The sequence below is a fragment of the Sminthopsis crassicaudata genome, chromosome 3 (assembly GCF_048593235.1).
Source record: "Sminthopsis crassicaudata isolate SCR6 chromosome 3, ASM4859323v1, whole genome shotgun sequence".
Lineage (NCBI taxonomy): Eukaryota > Metazoa > Chordata > Mammalia > Dasyuromorphia > Dasyuridae > Sminthopsis > Sminthopsis crassicaudata.
In genome coordinates, this window is record NC_133619.1 from 322,128,344 (window position 1) to 322,150,647 (window position 22,304).

Consider the following 22,304-nt stretch of genomic DNA (forward strand, 5'->3'; position numbering starts at 1 on the left):
AAGATATAATGATTTCCATCTTGGGCATTTTGAGTTTGACATGACTATGGGATGTCCTGATGAGAATATCTGACAGTCATTCAAAAAGTTAGGACAGTATTCTTTTGGGAGAAACAATAATGGGAAAAGAGAACATATTCCAAAATTCTCTGATTCTTTATGCACATGAAACATATTTCTAAGTCAATACCATGGTAATATTACTTGATCATGATTTTTCTTTCAGTCTAGGTCAGACTACTTCTCAAATCTCAAATCAAGACCGATTAAGTGAAACATAATAAAACCTTTTAACTCATTCTGAAGCATTTTGAAGAAAGATAAAATTTAGCAATGGCTATTTTCCTTAAATTGTGCCAGTTTCCCATTCTCATAGAAGGTACTACATAGCAAATTGACACTTGGAAGAAGTATTTCTACTGAAAAGGTTCTCTCGAAGTCTCTTGAAATTAGATTCTTTTGATTGGAAAGATACATCTTTTTCTATGGGAAACCAACATTTAAAATTTATTTTCTTTCCAGGTGAAAAATATTTAATTAAGGCTGTATTTTTGGAAAGCTGTACTTTTAATTTCTGATTTTAATGTTAAGCTCAGTTTTCCACTGTGTCTTTAGGAATGTTTATCCCACAATTGCAGAAAGGAGGACCTTTTTTATTGACTGGCAAGATTCTTGCTTTTCCCTAGGATTGTGTCGAGATGAAAGAGAAGATCAATTGTTTTGCATGGGAACAGTATTCTTCTATAATATTCCTACTTCCTTTCTCTCCCCCCCTCCATCCACAAAATGTGCAGGGCAAGCTCTATTTAGAAAGCGAAGTTATCAGAGATTATCTGGGGCAATTTTAGGCCAGACATGGAGAAGCACTCCAATGCATTTCTGTTCCTGTAGGGGTGTCATTTCTCTGTACAATTTTGTGTTTATGGAAACTGATAACCTTAGGCTAGGGGATTGAATTTTATGCATCAAATTTCATAGTAGTCCCTGGAAATAAAAGCAAAATCCTTGATTCTGCAAATTACCAACTCTTAAGATAGTAAAAATAAAATTTCCTACCATCAGTCTCTATTTTTGGAGGGGTGGGATGGAGATGGGACAGGGGATGTATTTTCCTATCCATTTCTAAAATAGCTTTTCCTTTTTTGTTATTATTCATAGTAACTATGGAAGGGCATGTAGTAGAGTAAAATAGGGTCTGCACACGAGTAGAAGATCTCATAGATTTAGAGATTGAGTTTTTAATAAGTTATAAAAGATTAATCACCGTTCTGTGTTTTAGACAAGGCTCTAAAACCCTTAAATTTCAAATTGTAATTCCTTGTCATTGTTTTAAAAACATCATTTATTTTGTTGACAAATAAATCAGTTTAACACTCTCTTACTGATTCTTTTGGGAAGTAAAAAGAAAGTAGACTTAGATACCTCTGTTGCTTATTCTCTTTTCCCACTGTACCTTTCTCAGGAGTAAACTGCCTCCATAAATAGAAGGAATATCTTATAGATTAGTAGCTTATTTCAATGATATTGCAGGATTGATATTCATCTAAGTAGCCATTTAATACATATCTGACAAATTGAACTGAATAAAGAAAAATCTTCATTGAACATTTAAAAATATTCAATCTTTGAAAAACCATTTTTGGAAGCAAACATTAAAAGTAAGTAAAATCATTAATTTTTATATCAATTCAACAGCTGCTGAAATGTTTGCTCTCCATATAAAATGATAGATATTGCATTTTGTCTGGAAGATAACAGTATTATGGCAGGCAAGGGGAAGCAAGCATGTCTAGGGACATCAGTGTGCAAATTGAAAACTGCCATCAACAACCATGAGACTAATTTGAGAACTGTGAGCGGAATCTGGCTGACAGATTTTGATGGTCAAATAGAAGTATAAATCATTATTGCAATAGCCAGAATTCAATCCATTTAAGGGCTTTATAAACTAATGAAAAAGTTGCAATATTCTAAGAAGCACATTGCTGAGAACCAGAAAAAAAAAAGATTTTCCTTTCCCAAAGAACATGTGATTTATTTCTTCATAGCCTCACAAATAACTTATAGACATTCTTATGTGAGAACATGCCAATAAGCTAGATAGATCTGTGCAAAGAAGGAAAGAGCTGGCAGGTCCTTGGGCTGCTTATCCTGGTTCAATGTTTTTAGATGGTCTTTCCTTATCATTATTAAAAAATGTTGTTATTCTGTTGACAAATGAGTCAGTTTAACACTCTCTTACCATCTCTTTTGGGAAGAGAAAAGGAGATAGGCTTAGATACCTCTTACCTATTCTTTTTTCCCACAGTGCCTTTCCCATTAATAAATTTATAATTGGTGAATAGCTGGTGAATTATTCAGACCACTGGACTGTAGTGGGAAGTAGAGCAGATTATTCCAAATATCTGAGATGTAACAGACGAAATGTAGAGTAGTTGCTTGTAAAAAGATAGGCACAGTCCCACTTAGAAATTCTTGTATGTCCAATTTTAAGGATTAAAGAACAACCAAGGACCAAACAAAGTGGTTACTGCTTATTCCCTAGTATATAAATCAGATGCCTTTGAAAAGAAACCAGTAACAGAACATTTATATAAGAACAGCCCTCTGCTGTCAAATTCTGATTTCTTTTCTATAGGTGAATGGTTGACCTGGATGCTAGTAGAAAACCATCTTTCTTATTGCCAATATTTGGAAGAGGGAAAAGAAACTTAAATAAAAGCTTTTCTGTTTTACTTCATCGGAACCATCAGAAGAATTCTGATTCTGATTCACTGAAAAAAAAATTTCAAGAAATTTCAGAATATTTTTGTTAATTAGTAGTGCTCTATATATTTAATTGAGTGTGTATCTCCTATTTTTCATGTGTATGACTTGTTTATCCCTAATTGTTTGTGTTTTGTCTGCCTGATTAGATGGGAAGTTCTTTGAAGGCAAAAGACTGTCTTTTGTCTTTATATTCCCAATGTTTACCACAGTGTCAAGTATATATAACAGGTACTTAATAGGTTTATTGACAGACTACAACCAACAGCCAATTCACATAGGGTCTCTCCTCTTTGGTTTCTATGACTTTAATTTTTTTTTAATGTCCTCAGAAGTTTGGAAAATGATATTGTGGTAAACATAACATTAAATATATAAATTGTTGTATTTTTTGTAAATTGTAAAATGTAATTTTACAACAATGTTGTAAATTGTATAATAATAGTTCACATTTATACATCACTTTAAAATTTGTAAAGCACACTATGGACATTAGTTTATTTGATCTTTAAGGCAACCCCTATGGGGCACATAGTATCATCCTTTCCATTCTCCATATGAGAAAACTAATAGTTGAAGAGAACAAGTGACTTGCCCAGAGACACTTATCTAATAAGTATTGGAGTTGGAATTTTCATTCAGTTCTTTCTCATTCCCAATCTAGAGTTTTCTCTTTTATATCACTCTATCTTTCACATGTTAATAACAAATTAATAAATAAATAAAGGATGAATGAATATTGAATTGAAATGAAGTGAATTTATTCCTTTGCCAGACCTTCTTCCAGTCAACTGGCTGATGGAATGATGAGAGATGTGTCTTAATATAGCCCCCCAATCCATTCTCTACTGTACCCAAAGCTCTACATAGATTCTCACTTAACTGAGTATGGCCAAAGCCAAGTTTTACCACTATTTTAGATGATCTCTGGATCCTGATTGTTTATTTTAAAAATGTGACTCTGATCACTATGGCAACTTCTTAATAAGAAAATGAATGTATCAGTTCCATTATGTTGCGGGAATGAGCAAATTCTACAAAAAAAAAAAAAAATCCCCTAAAAACTACACATAGTAGTAACTCCTTATCATTTCAGGTAACTCCCCAGCTGTCTTCAAACGCAAACTTTATGTTTCAAAAGTGTCCAATATATGAAATAATTTACTGAATTCATCAGGGCTCCCTAACCAATCATTTTATTGTTGCACTAGGTGGAAATTCATTAGCTAAAAGGATAGAGTTTGTTAATGAATCAGAATTCCTTCTTCTCCCTCTCCCATTTCTTATTTTCCATCAAGTTGACTCTTGGAGGAAGGGAAGGATCCCCTAAAGACAAGAGAAAACAAAATGGAGCTTGAAAAGGATTTTGTAGATGGACTTAATGTACTAAGTTTCTGTTGAAATAATATATTTTATGATTTTGTATAATCAAGTTATCTACTCAGAGGGCTAAATAGGTCAATGATGAACATAAATCTAGAAAAATGCCTCATGGTTCTATGACTAGACTTTGCTTCATTAAGAGCTACACACACATTTTATAAGTTATTTAATTGTTATTCTATTCCAGATCAATTAGAAAAGAAAAGCCTTTTTATTTATTATACTTGTTGAACATACAAATATCAGGAAAAAACTATTTAGATGTCACCATTGAATTGTTTTACAGCCTTCTTGCCATTAGCTTCTTATATTAATTTTTGATTCCTTTCCATTTCAGTCTGCCATTACCATAGATTGGTGTATGTTGTAATGCAAAGCAGAAAGATAGTATTCATGTTACTTTTATGGGATGTCAGCCCATTTAAATAATCAAACTTAAATTTATTAGCTTTTATTTTAAGAATCCTTAAAAACTTCATAGGACAATAATGGTTTCCAATATAATACATGTGTGATGCCCTGGAAGCTGGTTTTCAAATTTGCAATCATTTTCCCTGTGCATTGTTGACTTATTAAAGGTTAAGGGAAAGGTTAACGTCTAGTACTCTAAGCTGCAATTCAGTTGAAAAAAAAAATAATTGCTACTGAAGAGTTGACTATATTGTCTTCTTTACTGTGATCTGAGTTGCATCTTTTTAATGAATTGAAAGACTTTTTATCTTCTCTGAGATGGGTTCAGGGTTCAGATATCATTGGAACCATTGAAGATTTTCATAACCTCCAATATCCAGTAAAGAGCTACTGTTCCCTCTTTTCTCATTATAATTTTTAGTGTAAATGATGCTCTCAACTTACATTAAAGGAATATTGTAGAATACTGAAACTTGTGGAAAGGGGGGTAATAGAGGATGTCAGTAATTGTAATAAAATCTCTCCATCTTTTTCTTTCTCTCTCTGTCTTAATCTATGTCTTTCTGACTTGCTGTCTCAGCCTTTGTCTCTTTCACTTAAATTTCTAAAGAGCCTGCAAAATGGGTGATGTCTTAGAAAAAATTCAAAATAGTTATTAAAATCTAGTATTGCTGATTGGAATGAATCACTGCAGCTATATTGATTTGTGGGCTTCTGAATTAATCATTTTGAGTAGAATGAGATCCATTGACTTTTTTTTTTCTTTCTTTCTTTCTTTCTTTCTTTCTTTCTTTCTTTCTTTCTTTCTTTCTTTCTTTCTTTCTTTCTTTCTTTTTTTTTTTTTTTTTTCTGGGCCACTCTCTAATTGTGCAGTTGCAGGGGTCTGGTCTGAATTACTCTTGTCATTTTAGTCAGGTAGTCTCACAGAGAATTCTACTTTAACTCAAAATAACATATATTGAAAGGACTGGCTTGTTTGAAAATGTATTTCTCCTTTCTAGATCTAAAGATCATTTTTTGAAAAGACCTCTAATTTTGTCATGATGAAAAGTCATCCAAACACAATTCCTAGTTTAAAATTACTCCATTCATTCCTTTAGGCAGACATTTCTTTGTATTGCTTGGGTGGTTTCATTTACAACCAAATGATCCTCATTTACATAACATAGCAATTATATCTATACTTTTTGTTTTTGTTTAGTACAAAAGGGTTACTTTATGTATACAATGGGATTCATGACCCTAAAGTTATTTCTCTATTATTTTACACTCATGATCCTTAGAGGTTAAGTGGAAGTCATAGAAGAAGTACCATTACTGCAGTTAAAAGAGCACTGGACTGAGTTAAGAAATTTGATTATGAAGGATATTCTCAAGTTCAGATAATTAATTAGCTATAAAGTCAAGATCTCCCAATCCCCAATAATCTAGCCACAATATCACAGTTCTACTTGATATCTAGGTTTTTCCTCACCATTTTGTTCTTCTCTTCTTTGTTTCTTTCCTTTCTTTTGCTTTTCATAATTTTTTCTTTTCCTTTTGATCTTCCTTTTGTCTTCCTTTTATCCCTCTGGATTTCAATTTCCTTCTGTATATCACAGAGTTGGAATAAATATCTCTCAGGTTTCTAGTAATAAAGATTTGATAATCTTCTTTCTTTAGGATTTGAACAACTAGAATTGGATTTCTGGAATGCTAGGCCACTACATACAATTCAAACATGCAATTCATGTAAATTCTCCTAATTTTACAACTAGAAAGAAAACTGGCCAGGCTCAAGAGGAAAAGTTCTTTTTAGCTTTATTTTAGTCTCTTTAAATACTTTGTAAATATATATATATATATATATATATATATATATATATATATATATATATATATATATATATATATATATATATATATATATATATTAATAGAATTGTTAAACCATATACTTCATTCCTGTGCTTTATGGTTAAGAGGTACAGACAGCTCTTTCTGCCTCTCATAAGCTGGGATTCTGATATCTAAAAAGAAATTGACTTGTGGAACAGGGGCTCAGTTCTGATGATCTTTACTTCAGAAAATTGAAACTCTGGAGGGGGAAATATGGTATTATTAATACAATATGTTACAACTTTATCAAATTCAAGTTGTTTTACATAAAGCTTAGAATTATATAAAATCTGGAGAATTGTGTTCGATGGAGAATTTTTCTTTGTTTTCATCTGGTAGTCTAGACCCATTATTTCACTAGTATAGTGATTCTTATCCATAACTGCATATTGGTAAATCATCTGAAATTTATGATGTTACTTAATTAACCAGTACACAGAAATATTCATTGCTTTGGCCATCCTCACATATCAACCTCTATCAGAGTCAAGACTTGAATATAAATCTTGCCAATTCCAAGTTTGGCTCACTTTCCACCACTATACCAGAAAAGTTTACTGATGAAGTTTGGGCTACTCAAATTAGGCTTTTCTTTGAGTTTGAGTTACTAATTTATCTAATTTATTATTAGTCAATTATTAGGCATTTAGACAAATTATTAGACAATATAATTTGCAAATATTTATTTGCATCTCTATGTGGATTCTGCTTGTACTATTTTCTGTCTTCCCAATTAAATTACCAAGTAAATGGGATATATAGAAAGAGATTCAATTCCTTTGTATAACCTGAAGTTTTGAAATTAAGGCCATCATAGCATCTCTTGATGGAATTTGACATTGGAGTCTAATTCTTTTAGACAATCTATTACACATCAGTGTTTCCTAGACTTTTTAATTCTGTAATGTACTTTGAGATGTCCCCAAGGCATACTGACAAAATAGAAAGTGGAATGACTTAAGAATGGAATTTTGTGTCTTCTCATAGAAAGAGGAGAGATTATTACTCTCACAGTTCAAATAAGGAAGAAAGAAAATCATTGAATTACGGACTTATAACTGGAGACTCTAGAGATCACTTAGTCCAACTTCTTCATGACATAGATAATGTCCTGAGAGATAAAAGGGAGAGAAAAAGAAGAAAGAGCAAAAAGAATTCTTTGTCCTGAACATTTGTAAAATGAGTGGGATTAACTTGATCAACTTCGTGAAGTTTTCTTCTAGTTTGTAGATAGACATTGCTGTATCTATAGCTTATACTTATAGAATATCCTATAAGTCTCTTTTTGTTAAGTGGCTTCTTTGTAAATGGATTCTGTGATAAAATTACAGCTAACTGGATAGTGTTATCTGGCATCTTAAGTAATTTTCCTGTAAAAGAAATTACAGCAAACTGGGTTGGCTTTAGTCAAGATTGTCTCAAGCATTTAGCACCAGAGACCTCCTTTCTCCCAAAATCCGTTAAAATTTTTCAAAATATAAATATGCAAATAATCTCCCAGCCTCACGGGATAAAATAAAATTCTGTATGTTAAGACAAATTTTACAAAAGTTCTGAATGGTTGTAAAATAAACTTATCTTCAACACTTCTGAATGGAAGGTATTTAATAAATAGAGGCTGTCTCTAGTTATCAAACATTGGTAAGCATTAAGCCTTTATCCAGCTAGTTGAACATTTAACAAATTAGAGGCCTCAATTCTTTAAAGAAAAGTTCTGGATTCCTAGGAAAGGAAGAAAAGTGGATTTTGGGGGTAACAGAATGCCATGAACTCCCATGAAATAAATATATCAGATTTATAGACCTCAGAGACTGTGGTATCCATAAATAATGCATTAAAATACAATGACAACCCAAATAGCCACTAAAGATTAGGTTAGTTAGCTATTAACAAAGGATAACTTTTTGAAGTTTTTATTTAGCTTCTAGCCAATGGACCATCAACTAATAAATAATCTCTCTTGGATTAATGAATTTTATTTGAGTGTCTAGGAAATTTATGCTTTTCATTGTAGTCCAATATGGGAAAGGATTTTGAAAAGCAGAATAGCGGGGGAAAAAACCAGCTTTTCTCCTCTACTTCACACCATAGTTTCTGCTTTTTACCACTAGAAAATACCCCCCACCCAAACATGATGGAATTCTAAGCATCTATAGTATTTCCCCATCCCCATGGTGGTTACATAATACAATGGATAGAACAGTGGGATGGAAATTAGGAAGTTTCATCTTCCTGAATTCAAATCTATCCTCAATCACATGTAAGCCATGAGAGCCTGGGCAAGGTACTTGACCCATTTTGTCCAGTTCCTTGTCTGTAAAATGAGCTGGAGAAAGGGAAGCAAACCATTTTAATACCTTTGCCGGGAAAACCACAAATGGGATCACAGAATTATGAACATCAATAGCCCCTCCTCCTACCTGAAGCTAATCTATCAAGAATTCATATTTAAATAAAAATTATAGAACTGAAAGACCAAGCCCCATTCTAAAATTTTACAGAGGAGAAAAGTGTAACCTAGAGAGATTAAGCAACTGCATATGAACTGTTACTATTATACTAAGAAATGTAAAAAGTAGCTCCTGACATTGTAAGCCTGGGACAACATGCAATTTTGTTAAGAACACAAAATTAGGAAAGGATAGACAAAATATTACATGGTAAATTTTTCAGCATAGGTTGAAAATCCTATAGGAGCTCAAATGATGATTGGAGGGATTAGAGGGAAAGCATTCTGCAAGAGGTGGAGCTAGAATTGGGTCTTATGCTGAGCATTATTAGGATGAGACATTGTCCACTGGACAATGGAGAAAAATAAAACAAAAACAAAACAAAGCCATTGGCTCTGAAATCCGTACTCAAATGCAACTTCTGATACTTGCTACTTTTGTGACTTTTGGCAATTCTTAATTCTGGGCTTCAGATGTCTGTCTGGCCGTCCTTTTCCAATTTGGATTATGATTCAATGAACTCATAAAATCTCTTTCTATTTAAGGAAAATAAAGTCCAGTTACAGTGAAAATTTTTTGTGAGCCTACAATTTGACTCTAAATCTTTCCACTGTCCTATGAACAAAGACAATAGTGTCTGAAGGAGCATGGAGTATTATGTGTTTATGGTACAGTAAAATCAGTCTGATTGTAGCAATCCATAATGAACAGAAAGGATAGATCAATAAAAATCAGATTTTAAAGAATCCTAAGAGTCTGAAGAATAGAGTAGAATCTGCTATTGTAATTTCAGTCCAAAGACTCTGAGATGGATATAGCTAAATTGTTGTTCTTGGTTTTAGGAAAAGCTGGATTCAAATCCTACTTCATATGCCTATTAACTGTGTAGTCTTAGACAAGTCATTTTAATCTGTCTTGGCTTTGGTTTTCACATATGTAAAATGTGACTAATGATAGCACCTTAACAATAGCATTCACAGGGTTGTGGAACTCAAATGAAATATGTATAAAGTACTATGCAGATATTAAGAGTGCTCTCTAAAAGGCAGTCCTAATTAGGGAAAATTGCTTCAATGCACCTTTAAAATTTTTTAAATAATTTTTCTTTTAGTGAAACCAGGAATGACCATGTTTCAGGATAAACTAAAGCCAGAAATTGTTCACAATAATTGCAGCCCCTTATTAACTCATTTATCCTTCCTTTCCCGTGGCCACACCCTATTTGCCTCATTTCTTCTCTCCTTCCCTCTGGAAATGATTGCTAGTCTATTTTTCTACAGACACAAAGCTAAAAACTGAATTACACTGGTGCCCTCTGCTGGGTTGATATTAGAAATTCACCAAGATACAATAGCGTGCTCATTGGTCTTCCATTTAATACAGAGGCTGGTTTGGTGATGATGAATCTAGACAGCAAACCATTCTCAATAGATCTTGGTTTTTATTGGCTGCCCTGTTAGGTATTTTCTTGTATCAAAGCAAGTTTCATTAACTAAACAAAGTAACTGATTTTTTTTAATTGTGAGGAGCTTGCCAGCCAATTAAAAAAATAGCCTAAGAAAATTGCTCCTTTTCCCTTGCACTCTATCCTGACAGTTTAGGAGCCAGACACTCTTTTTATTGAATACAATACTATGAAATTTTAAGTAACAGCTGCCTAATTAAAACTTGCATTAGTGGGCTCTGTGTGGGTGGTGGCCATCTTGCAACAGAATAATGCCTCTTGAGATGCAAGTGTTAGAAGCTAGAATCATTCTCTTCTCTGATTGGATTATTTCATTTCAGTGGTTGGAACTAAACTTCTTGGTTTAGATAATCAGCATTAATGTTCTGATGCTAAATTAGATTTATAACTGTCTCCTCTTGTCTTTCTCTAGTAAACTGGCTGATTTTTCCAACAAGAGATTAAAACAAAACAAAACAACAACACAATAAAAACCCACAGATTTAATTATAATTAAGGTGTGTGTGTGTGTCTGTGTGTGTGTGTGTGCGCTTGCACCAAAATTTACCATTTTGTAGGTGAAAGATCTATGAGTTCTCACAAAAGCTAATTAGAGATTTTAAAATAAATCAGAAAAGTATAGACAGTAACTGACTGGAATAGCTTTCTAACTTCTCAGTATTTTTTTTTTTTTTTTTTTTTTTTCTGGGATCAATAACATGTCAGACTGGACATGAAGGTCTGCCTCTGGTTTCCATAACAACTTGCCTATTGAAGGGTTGCAGGCACCATGAATCTTCAATTTATCAGTCTTGCAGGGATTATTAATGGAAGCCAGAACCACAAGGAATCAGGCTGCTCATTACCAGCACGTGCCTGTTGGTCTAGAGGGGAAGAGATTGGGGGAGGGTATGATGTAAGGGAGTTCAGATGAATAACACCTAGCATACTGAAATAACTTTAACCAACTTTATTACTACTTACAAGGGGAAGAGGAAATCAGCTACTCACAGAGACAATCGGGGTGGGTGGCTTCTATACCCTACATGGGTTATACACTGTTGGGAATAGGGGGATACATGCATCAGTCAAAAAGCCAGAGTTCTTCAGGGCTCAAATGTACACATTATTTGAGACAAAGAACCAGGATAATAACAATAAGAGACTTCTCTGCTATCTATAGGACTAGTAAAATGAGATTGTTTTTTACATTACTCTGGAAGGAGATGCAAAGAGCAGAGAACACCCAATGCTATTTCAGCAAAAGGCTTGAAAAGTAGACACAGGCCATCTCGGCCAAATTGCTTTTCATGGGCTCCTAAGAGGAAGTAAAAGATAAAGTGTATGGGTAGGGACCATTTTCTCCCCCTTGTTCTGAGGTATAGTTAGGGAAGACACAGAAAAATCTATTGGTACTAGCATTCCTGGAAAAGGGTAGGGTATTACTTTCCCTAGCAACTTAGACCCAATCCAGTTGAAGTTTGGACAAGCAGTCCAAATGAGAATCATGACCTCTAGTCTCCTGTCTATTATTTTAAATTTCAATAGCTTGTTTCCTTTGTTGATATCAAAAAAGCTGTTCAGGGCTTAACTTTCTTATTTAGAGATCGTATTTTTGATTTCTACCAGAAAGTCCTGATTATTGCCATTCATGGACCTCCATGTCATTCTCTCAACTTTCTCACTATCTTCAGTACCCTGCTCATGATATTTCTTGTCTCTCCATTCTCTGTTCATTCATTGGATTTTGAACCAAAGTTACTTAGACCCTCCTCATGTCATAGAGCAGAAACAGATTTATAGTCATGAAATTCTTTGCCCAAGATCACATGAGTAGTTGGAGAGCCAGGATTTGAATGTGCCCTTCTGATCTAAAGCCAATACTCTTTGTGACACTGCATTTCTCTCAGTCTTGGAAAATCTAAACTATATGATTCCTATGTGATCACATATTTTGTCAGTTTTTTCAAATCAAATAACTATTTCCCCCTACCTTCCCCAGTGCTTTCAACCACACTCCAGCATGGAGTAGACCTCAATGTAGACCTCAAGATGTCTCAAAGTGATGCTACCACAAATAATTCCTTCAAGATTCCAGGGCTTAAATATTTCCTTTTGTCCAAGAAACTTTTACATGAACCCAGGTATATGAAATCGGTATATACATCAAACTTTTACTAATGATAAATCATAATTTCACTCCCTCACATTCATTTATGAGACCCTATATGGAGTTTTTGCCCACAGTTTAAGAATGCTGGATTTTCTCTTCTCCTAAGGTAAATGACCTTCAATCCCTTTCTAATTTCTTAGTTCTTCCTCCTTATAATGCCCACTACTTCAGTCTTCTAGCTACCATTCTAGGATCTTTTTTGTCTAGTGACTTTTTATTATTTCTGTTCTTAGAACTTTATCTCTGGGTACTGATCCTGCTAGTTGTGCTCCAGGATATCATTGGAACAGAATCCAGTTGATTCACTATATCTGGATCTTAGCTATTACTTGAAAAATTTTCTATTTTATCCCTATTCCCTTTCTATCTCATTTCCCACAATGAGTCTACCCAATTGATTCTTCTTAATCCTCTCAAGTCATCACAAGTCTTCACAGTCCCAACAGATGATCTAGGTTAGGGTAGGGATAGAGAGAGAATTTTTGCTTTCATTGGTCTAATAAACTACCAAGTGAAGAAACCATGCCAGTTCTGGTCAGGACTTTCTGCAACTGATTTTTATTAGTGACCTAAAACACTGAGTCTTATCCAGGATCTAGATGTTAGAGGTTGTCTTCTTTCTTTGTTCTAAGCAGGCTAATCTTTTATAAATTATCTACCTTTTGATAATATTGAGAAGACTTGAATCCAATAAAAGTGAGCTCCCTCAGTTCTCTTCTTTTCTCCCTCAATTTTTCTCAGCAACATGACTCTCCTCCTTCAGTAGCAGAATATTTAGCTCTGTCACTCACTGAGATCAATCCTCATACATATACCCTTGATTCTGTTCCCTTCTGCTTCATCTATCTTCTGATCTTCCATATCTCACTTATACTAGAGCCTCCTTCATACTCACCCACAGACCTTCAGATCTTTTCAAAACCAAGAGAAAATCCTTTTTATTCCATTCAACCACTTTTCTATTTCTAATCCCCTTTACTATACAATCACTTGAAATTATCTGCATCTAATATTCCAATTCTTCATTATTGACTTCTTCTTCAACTCTTTCCAAGACTCATTGTATATTCTTTGGTAATTTCATTGACTTGCATGATTTTCACCTGCCACCTATATGCAAGTGATGCTTAGACCTCTAAAGCCATTTGAGGGTATGTAGTGCAATGAAAAAAAACCATTGGTTTTTGGTTTCAGAACATCTGCATACAAATTCTAAATCTGAAATTTACTACCATGTAAATCATAACATGTCAGTTAACCTTTTTGGGCTTCCATTTCTTCATCTGTAAAATGAGATAGATGGATTAAATGGCTTAGTGGTACAGTAGATAAGATGCTGGGCCTAGAATCAGGAAGATTCTTCTAAGTTTAAATCAGTCTTCAGACATTTACTAGCTATTTGACATTGGGCCAGTCTCTTAACCTTGTTTGCCTCAGTTTCCTCATTTTACAAATGAGGAGAGATGGAAATGACAAACCAGTCCAGTATCTTTGCTAGGAAAATCCCAAATGGGGTCATGAAGAATTGAATATCACTGAAATGTCTGAACAACAACAATGTCCTTTTTTACTCCAAACCTTATTTTTTGATCTTCTTTTCTCAGATTCAAAAAAAAAAAAAAAAAAAAAAAAAAAAAAGCTCCAAGTTGTTAGCAATGCATCTCTACCTAAATATGTCTGGGACACTTCAAAATCACCATGTCTAAAGTTGAGTTTGATCTTCCCTCTGAGTACAAGTCAAGTTGAAAAAAAAATTACTAATCAAGTATTTTGTGCAAGACTTTCTTTTAATCTGAGGCATTACTGTTCACCTGGTATCCCATGTCTATGATCTTGGAATTGTGATTGGATATTATTTATTTAGTCATTTATCCTGTTCTCTCACCTTTGGAACAGCTCTGCTATCTCTCCCTTCCTTTCCATTTACCCCTAGATCTTCACCTTACTTTGTAATTATATAATGAACTCATTATTACATATCTACTTAGGCCTTTAACACCATCTGTTTAGATTATTGCAAAAGCCTCTAGGTAGGTCTTCTGAAATGTATTAAACATCCCTCTTTGCTTCATATTGTTGTCATAGTCATATTCCTTATGTGTGATCTGGTTATTTTAATCTACAGTTCAAAAATCTGAAGTGATTTCCTATAAATCATCTGTAAGCAAACTATGACCCATGGGTGAAATTCAGCTTATAATCTATTTGTACATGACCATTCTTAGCTCTCAGAACAGTTAAATCAGGCAATGGAAGGGATTTGATCCATAGGACATCATTTGTCAATCTTTGCTATAAGTTCATATTGCTCTGTCATTCAAGGGTATCCATAATTTCATGACGCCTCCCTTTCCAACCTGAATTCTTATTACTCTTCTCCATGCATCATATGTTTCAACCAAACAATACTAAATCTCTGGTGCCTTTGGGCCTCAGTTTCTTTATTTTTCAAATACTCTGTGTTAAGAATCTCCTCTTTCCTTCACCCCCTTTGCAAGTTCAATTCTTACCTCCTCTTTAAAGCTCAACTCAAGTGTTATTTTCTCCATTACTCCTCACTTGATCTCTCTAAAGCATCATTTCATCTAGGATTTTAGTACTCCCATTTATATCTATTAATAATAACTAATATTTATATAATGCTTTAACATTTCATTAAGTGCTTTAACTATGTTGCCTAATTTCATCCTCACAACAATCTTGGGAGATAGGTGCTGCTGTTATCCTCATTTTACAGATGAGAAAACTGAGGCACAGAGATTGAGGGATTTGATCAGGATTTCACAGCTAGTAAGTATCTAAGGTCATATTTCTACAAGTCTTCCTGATTTTAGGTTCAGACATTATCCACTACCTCTTTAGATCACCGGAGATTCCAATACATACATTATCTTTTTAAAGATGGGGTGAAGAATAAGAAGTTACATAATTAGAAGAGAACTTGAGAAAAAACTCATCCTACTCTGTGTCCTTAGAGAACTGTGTTCAACTTATGTCAGATTGAAGTTTGTTTCAGTTTTCTATCATCCTCTTGGAAAAGAATATTCCAAAGCAAATTGGGAGAAATCATTGAGAAACCTGAGGAACCTTTCTTCTCACTATTTCCCCTTATTGTATTGTCATTCTCTTTTCCTTCAGTACTCTTATTTTAGTTCAGATTAGCACTGGGGGGAAAAAAAATCTAAGCACTTCAGCCTCCCACTAAAATAATCTAGTCTCCAGGCTTCACCAGCAGCAAAGGATGATGGTAATAAGACTGTTCCTCACTTATAGCATTAGAGAGTCTGACTATTGTTTCCAACTTTGTTTCATACATTGCTTCCTACTGAGATTTCCAGTCCATATGAGGGAAATCAGCCTTGTTTTCTTTCTTTCTTTCTTTTTGCTGAGGCAATTGGGCTTAAGTGACTTGCTCAGGGTCACACAGCTAGGAAGTGTTAAGTGTCTGAGAACAGATTTGAACTCAGGTCCTCCTAACTTCAGGGCTGGTGCTCTATCCACTATAAAATTAGCTGTCCTCATCCTTGTTTTCTTAAGATAGATATAACTGTTAAAATGGAGAGGACCATTTTGGGTAATTAAAAAATAACAAGCAAAACTCTTGGAACTATTAAATCTAATATCCTAAGAAAAATAGAAAATGTCTTTAAGATAAGTAGTATCAAGTCTATGTGTCATATTGAAAAATTAGAAATTGTAATAGAAATAAATAATTTTTGAAGTGAAAAAGACTGCAGTGGCTATCTTCCAACCTATCCAATGGGTTCCATATATAGTTATCTCAATGGTGAGAATAAAGTCTATGTTTTATAAAGGGTTGAGACTTTATAGAGAAGACTAGAGGAACATGATAGCTGTCTTTAAGTACTTAAAGGGCTTTCATATATTGGGGTCCAGAGGAAAAATGATTGTTAGTTGTAGAAAAGCAACTTTATGCTCCATATAAGGGTATTTTTATAACAAATCAAGCTGTCTAAAATTGGAAGTCTTTGTATGTTAGTGAATTCCTTCTTGGAGGTTTTTGAGTGGAGGTTGGATAACTACTTGTTCAGGTATGGATCAGACTGAGGTCATTTTATAGCCTTGAAGTTCCAAAAACAAACAAGTCTTTGTCCCCTCTGTTGAAATTCTCTGCTTTTCCATTATCAAAGCAAAATTTGTAAAGCCTAAATATCTTAGAAGTCATTAGTTCTTTCCTCCCCCTTGCTTTATTTGTTCCTAATTAAAATTAGCTTGGATATTTGCATTGCTAATATACTTTTTTTTTTGGAAATCTGTTGATTTTTTGTTGTTGTTTTGAATTTTCTCACTAGTATTTTAAAGGCTGACCTGATTTTGTACCTTTTTGCAGGTGGATAAAGTCTCTAAATATGAACCATATCATAAAGAGATAAAAGATCTATGCCAGTCAACTCAATTAATTTGAGATGAGTAGATGAAATTATGGATTAATTTCTTCCTCAGGACAGAACATATTGCATCAGTAGGAATAGTATAAAATCTCATAAATAGTCTTTGTCACAAGAAGGACTAGACAAAATAATCATGATTGGGTTCAGTCCACTGCTACTAAAAAAATAATTAAGGTGAGATGGTGGGCTGAGGGATAATAGAATTTATGGCATGTATAGAGGAGGACTTACAGTATTTTTGTGTGTGAGAACTACTCTTCTTGTGACCTTGAAATAACCAGCTATATCTATATGTTGGTAAGCCTGTGCCACAGTGGGATGTTTGCCCTATATGGGGAGCAGTGATATGGAGGAAGTGATGCCACTAAGACCCTCAAGTAGAACAAATAAAGGAGACATTGGTTGTATTCTCTTCCTCACTGGGAATCCTTAAAGCCTTGAAGATACTAGATGGGTTCATGGGAAGGGATGATGGACAGTGGTGGCAACTAGCTTAAGTATCTATCAGTTAAGAATTCAAGACCACCTGGAAGTTTCTGAATTTGTTGTCGGGGAGAAATTGAAAAAGAACTGTACTTGAATGGAAGGCAGAAGCTTGAGTTCTAGTAGGACCAGAGCCATTTACTAACCTATGACCTTGGGTTACTCAGGTACCTTGTCTGTTAAATGGGGATAATAATACTGAATATTATGTTGAGAGATGTCAGTGTGATAATATATGAAAGCTCTTGACAACTTCAAAGTGATAACTAGATGTGACTTACTGTTGTTTAGAGAAAAGGACATTACTGTCCCATGTAGAGGTATACCTTCTCAGGAACAAAGGAGATTATCCACCTGTATTCTTCCCTGGAGAGATCACATGAAGAATACTGTGTTCAGTTCTGAGCACCACCATTTAAAAAGGACATTGATAAATAAGAGAAATGTGTAGAAGAGAGCAACTCCAGTGATGCAAGGCTTTGAGTCTGTGTCAGTCAAAGTGAAGGACCTGGGGGGAGTTTGGAGAAGAGAAGATTAAAGGAGACATGACAGAAGATTACAGGTTTGAGGAGCTGTCCCTTGGAAGAAGAATTTGACTTGGTTCTTAGCCTCCAAAGTGTAAAGCTAATAACACTGGGAATGAATTATAAAAAGGAAAACTTAAGCTTGATATGAGAAAAACCTTGCTAACAATCAGAGTTGTCCAAAAGAGGAATTGTATACTTAAGAAAACAGTACATCCTCTTGATGATGGGTCTTCAAGCCAAGGCTGGGGGGGTCATATGTTTTATTTGTTGCAGTAGGGATATATTTTTTTTCTTGTATGGACTATATCACTACTAAGATTCCTTCCAACTTTCAAATTCTATGATTTTTGTGATTTTCTAATCATGGATGTGATTTCTTATACTTAGTTCTAGATTGGAGGAATAGGTAGAATGAAAAGGACACTATAGAGACTGTGTTTATAAAAAGCTATTCAATTTTGTTGCTCAGCACCTGTAAAAGTAACAGACATTCTTGAAGATGAGAATTTCCTGTGTCGGTTGACTTCAGTGGACCAGTTGTTGACACAGTCTATTTACTGGGAAAACTGTGGTTTCCTGAAGAGATGCTTTTGCACCAGCAGGGGGTTGATCGAAACATTTTACATATATATATATATATATATATATTATATATATCTTAGCTCAGCTCCAAATCTCAACAACTAGTGTCCTGACACCTGCTGGGCACAACAAATTTGTACCTTGTCACTGGGTGTGTAATGTGTGTGATAGAAATAATAATGAGGTTAATGCTAAACATTCACAAAGAACATTTCCTCCCTTTTTTTTCTTGCTCTTTCCCTCTCACATTCTTCTAATACCCTGTGTACTGTTTCCCACCTCCCTCCAACCCCCACCCCTCCAAATGCACCCACCCATATCTCCTGAGAGTCATTACTACTCAACCCATCAGCCAAAGTTAGTGGGTTTCTATGGCAACCAGGCAGCTGGTGTCTAGACACTGTGAGAGATGCTTTGCAATTGAGCTGCAAATCTAGCTTCCATCACACACTCTATCCCCCCACCCCTCCTTCTTCTTCCCATTTCCTTTTTATTTACTGCCAGCATTAATGCTGACACAGGATGGAGTTTCTTTTGACAGGCCATTAAAGAAAGGAGAAGAGAAGAAGGGTGAAAAATTCAAGTTTGCTGCCTTGTCATACCAGTAAAAGGGAAGACAACTGGAATGACAGGCTCAGATATGTTACTTTCTTCTTTTCTCACAGAGGGTCTTTATAAGACTAAGAAAATTTTTAATTAGAAAACATAGACACTAGCCTATTGGGAGCCATCATAATCATCTTTAAGAGCTGATAAAAGCTGCTTCCTAATTCTCCCTTAGGACAGGACTTTGAATTGATGGTACTGGACTGAAAACGGGCAGAATCAATACACTTTCTTCACATTTTTTTTTTCCTTCAATGGGATGGAGGTTGGACATTTCAAATCTATAACAATTATTATTAGATAACAAATAATAGATGGTATTATAGGTAAACATAAGAACATGCTTGGGATATGGTGATACTTTATGCCTGATATTCAAATTGTTCTACTGATAATACTCATAGTTATAGTCATGAAAGTTGTAGTCATACAGTCAAAACAAGCTTTAAGATCTTGATTAGCATGTCTATAGACAATTCTGGGATCTGATGAGTCCACCTGGCTCCTCTTTGATTCTTCCTCCTTACTTCATAGATCCCGATTCTGCTCCCCTGAGACTTTAAAAGTCGTATATTCTAAAATGAGGCAGAGGAAGAGAAGGTAAAGAAAATTGTAGTCATTATCATAGTTATGGTAGCAGCTAGTTTCAAGATGACTTTTCACCATTTGACCTTTCCTTTCCTTTTTGATCCCTTTGATTCAAGTCCTAAATATAAGAAAGATGCTGAGTATACAATGATAATAATGAAATTGTTCTAGTGCTCTAGGATCATACATGCTCCTGGGGAAATGGAACATGTATTTAAAAACCAAGTAAATATCTTCTAGATCTTCCCTCTAGGATATAACAAAAGAGGTCTAATTTATTTTCCATAACAGCACTTCTATTACATGAAGACAACTATCATATATTTCTCTACCTCTTCCCAAGTTTTCTTTTCTTTAGGCTAAACATTCCTTCAAATAACCATCATACAGCATGATATTGAGTACCTTCCTGATAGTCCTACCATCACTGACCAAGAGGTTCTAAAGTGCTCTTGTAAAATGAGCATAGAGATGAACAGAAAACACTCTAAATGTGGGATGATCAAGGCATGCTAAAATGGGCAGTTACTTTCCTTGTTCTGAACATCATTCATTTCTTAGTGCAGTCTAATATGACATTAGTTACATTGGCTGCCTTATCATACATGCATTGAATTTGTAAATCAATAACTTCCCACCTCAAGATCTTTTTTAGACCTCTTACTACATAGCCATACCTCCATTGTGTTATCTAAAATCATATGTGCTTTTACATTATCCTTATTATGTTGATCTTATTTTCTACCTATCAGAATGTTTTTGGATTTTTTCATTCAGTATGTTAGCTGTCCTCATCTTGATATCATGTGAAAATTTGTTAAGATTACATTTTGTGTCTTTATCTGAATCATTAAAAGAAACAAGCAAAAACAAAACTGAGCTTCATTAAAAGACTGAAAAGCTGGCCTGACACCAGGAAGCCATATGTTTAAATCTCTGCTTTGACCAATATGCTTGACTGTATGATCCTGGGCAAGTCCCTTCACCTAAGCAATTGTCTCGGACTATAAGTTGCAAAAATGGGGCTGATGTTCATTAGCAGAAGAATTTTTATCACCTTAAAGTCCCAAGATTCCAATCATATCATAGGTTATGTTTCACAAATTAATATTCTATTAATATAAATATGAAATGTCATAAGAGTAAACATAGAACCCTAATGCAATCTACCTTTCCATCAATGACTATTTTTGGAGTTCAGTCATTCCACCATCTATAATTACAGTGTGCTCTGATCTACCAATAAAGTCACTTAACTGAGAGAGGAAATGAAATTATTCTAGCATAGCTTGTTCTTCATTAAGCCACACTGACTATTTTTGTGATTTCTTCTTTCTTTTTGTTTACTAACTCATTTCTTCAAAAGAGATGATGGAAGTTACATTTTTACTAAATGTGGATACATGTATAAATACACCCTTTGCTGGAGGTAGGGTTTTGGCATGAGATTTTTAACATATAGAATAGTCTTTATTCAGGGAATAAATGAATGAATATCTTCTATATATTCACATTTTTTAAAGACCACAAAACACTTGGTACTCAATAAATAATTATTGCTTGATTAGTTGGGTTTTTTTAATTTGATGTTTAAAAATAAACTTTTTTTCTTCATCACAACCCCTCCTTCAAACAAAACAAAACAAAACAAAAAATCCAACCCAATAAGCTCCAAAGCCCTTGCAATAAACATGCATTGTCAAACAAAACAAAATATGACATTATTGGCTGATTGGTTTTTGCAGCCCCATAACTTTCTTAGTTATTTTGCTCTATGTCCTAGAACTGGGTGGAGAAGGATGACTCAATTGTGGCAATTTGATCATATGCACCGCTTTCCTTTTTACAACTCTCCCTCAGATTCAGGAACTATATTTTGATTTCTTGGTTTTCAGTACCTCCACAAGCTTTCCTTCTATCATTATGATGCTAACAATATGGTTACAAGAACATTATCATCCACTACAGCAACAGATGATTTTTTTTAATGGGCTATAACTAAGAACCTGTAGGAAATTAGAGAATTTCTTCTCTCCATAGCCCTAAGGAGTTCTTGATGTATCCAATATATCCTTCAAATGAAGCACATTGTCATAAATTTGCAATAATACACAGGCATGATAGCTAGATTATACATCAACTAAGATATTTTTCAAACTCTAGACTAGTATTTCCTTATTTTTTATCCTTTTTCATCCACCATTCTCCTCGTACAGATCTAGCTCACTTCTGCCTGGAAGTTTTCTCTTTCTACTTGGTTAGGATATCCTCAGCAAACATAAATCAGCTCAGCACAATAGATTTAGAAATGTCAACCTGCTGCAAAATGACAATCTAGTTATATGGATCTTTCTAAACAGAAATAATTTGTAGGTAATTTGTAGATCTATTATTTTAGATCAGAATGTATCTTGATTATACCACAATTAAAGTTGCTTATATATATTCTCAGAGGTTTTAAATGCGTCTTGTCAAATATGGAGAAATTTGAGTTGTGGGAGTAATACATACGGACAGGGTGGCATATACAGAAATGCCTTATAAATCAGGAAGTCTAGAAATGGCTCCAGGCAGGAAGAAGATTATCTAAATTGTGCCATT

The 22,304-nt window shown here is 34.3% G+C and overlaps 1 protein-coding gene across 1 annotated transcript in view; it reads left to right on the forward strand.

Annotated features, from left to right (window-relative positions):
* The window catches only part of GAP43 (growth associated protein 43), a 99,831-nt gene that overhangs the window by 53,126 nt on the left and 24,401 nt on the right, over positions 1-22,304 (forward strand).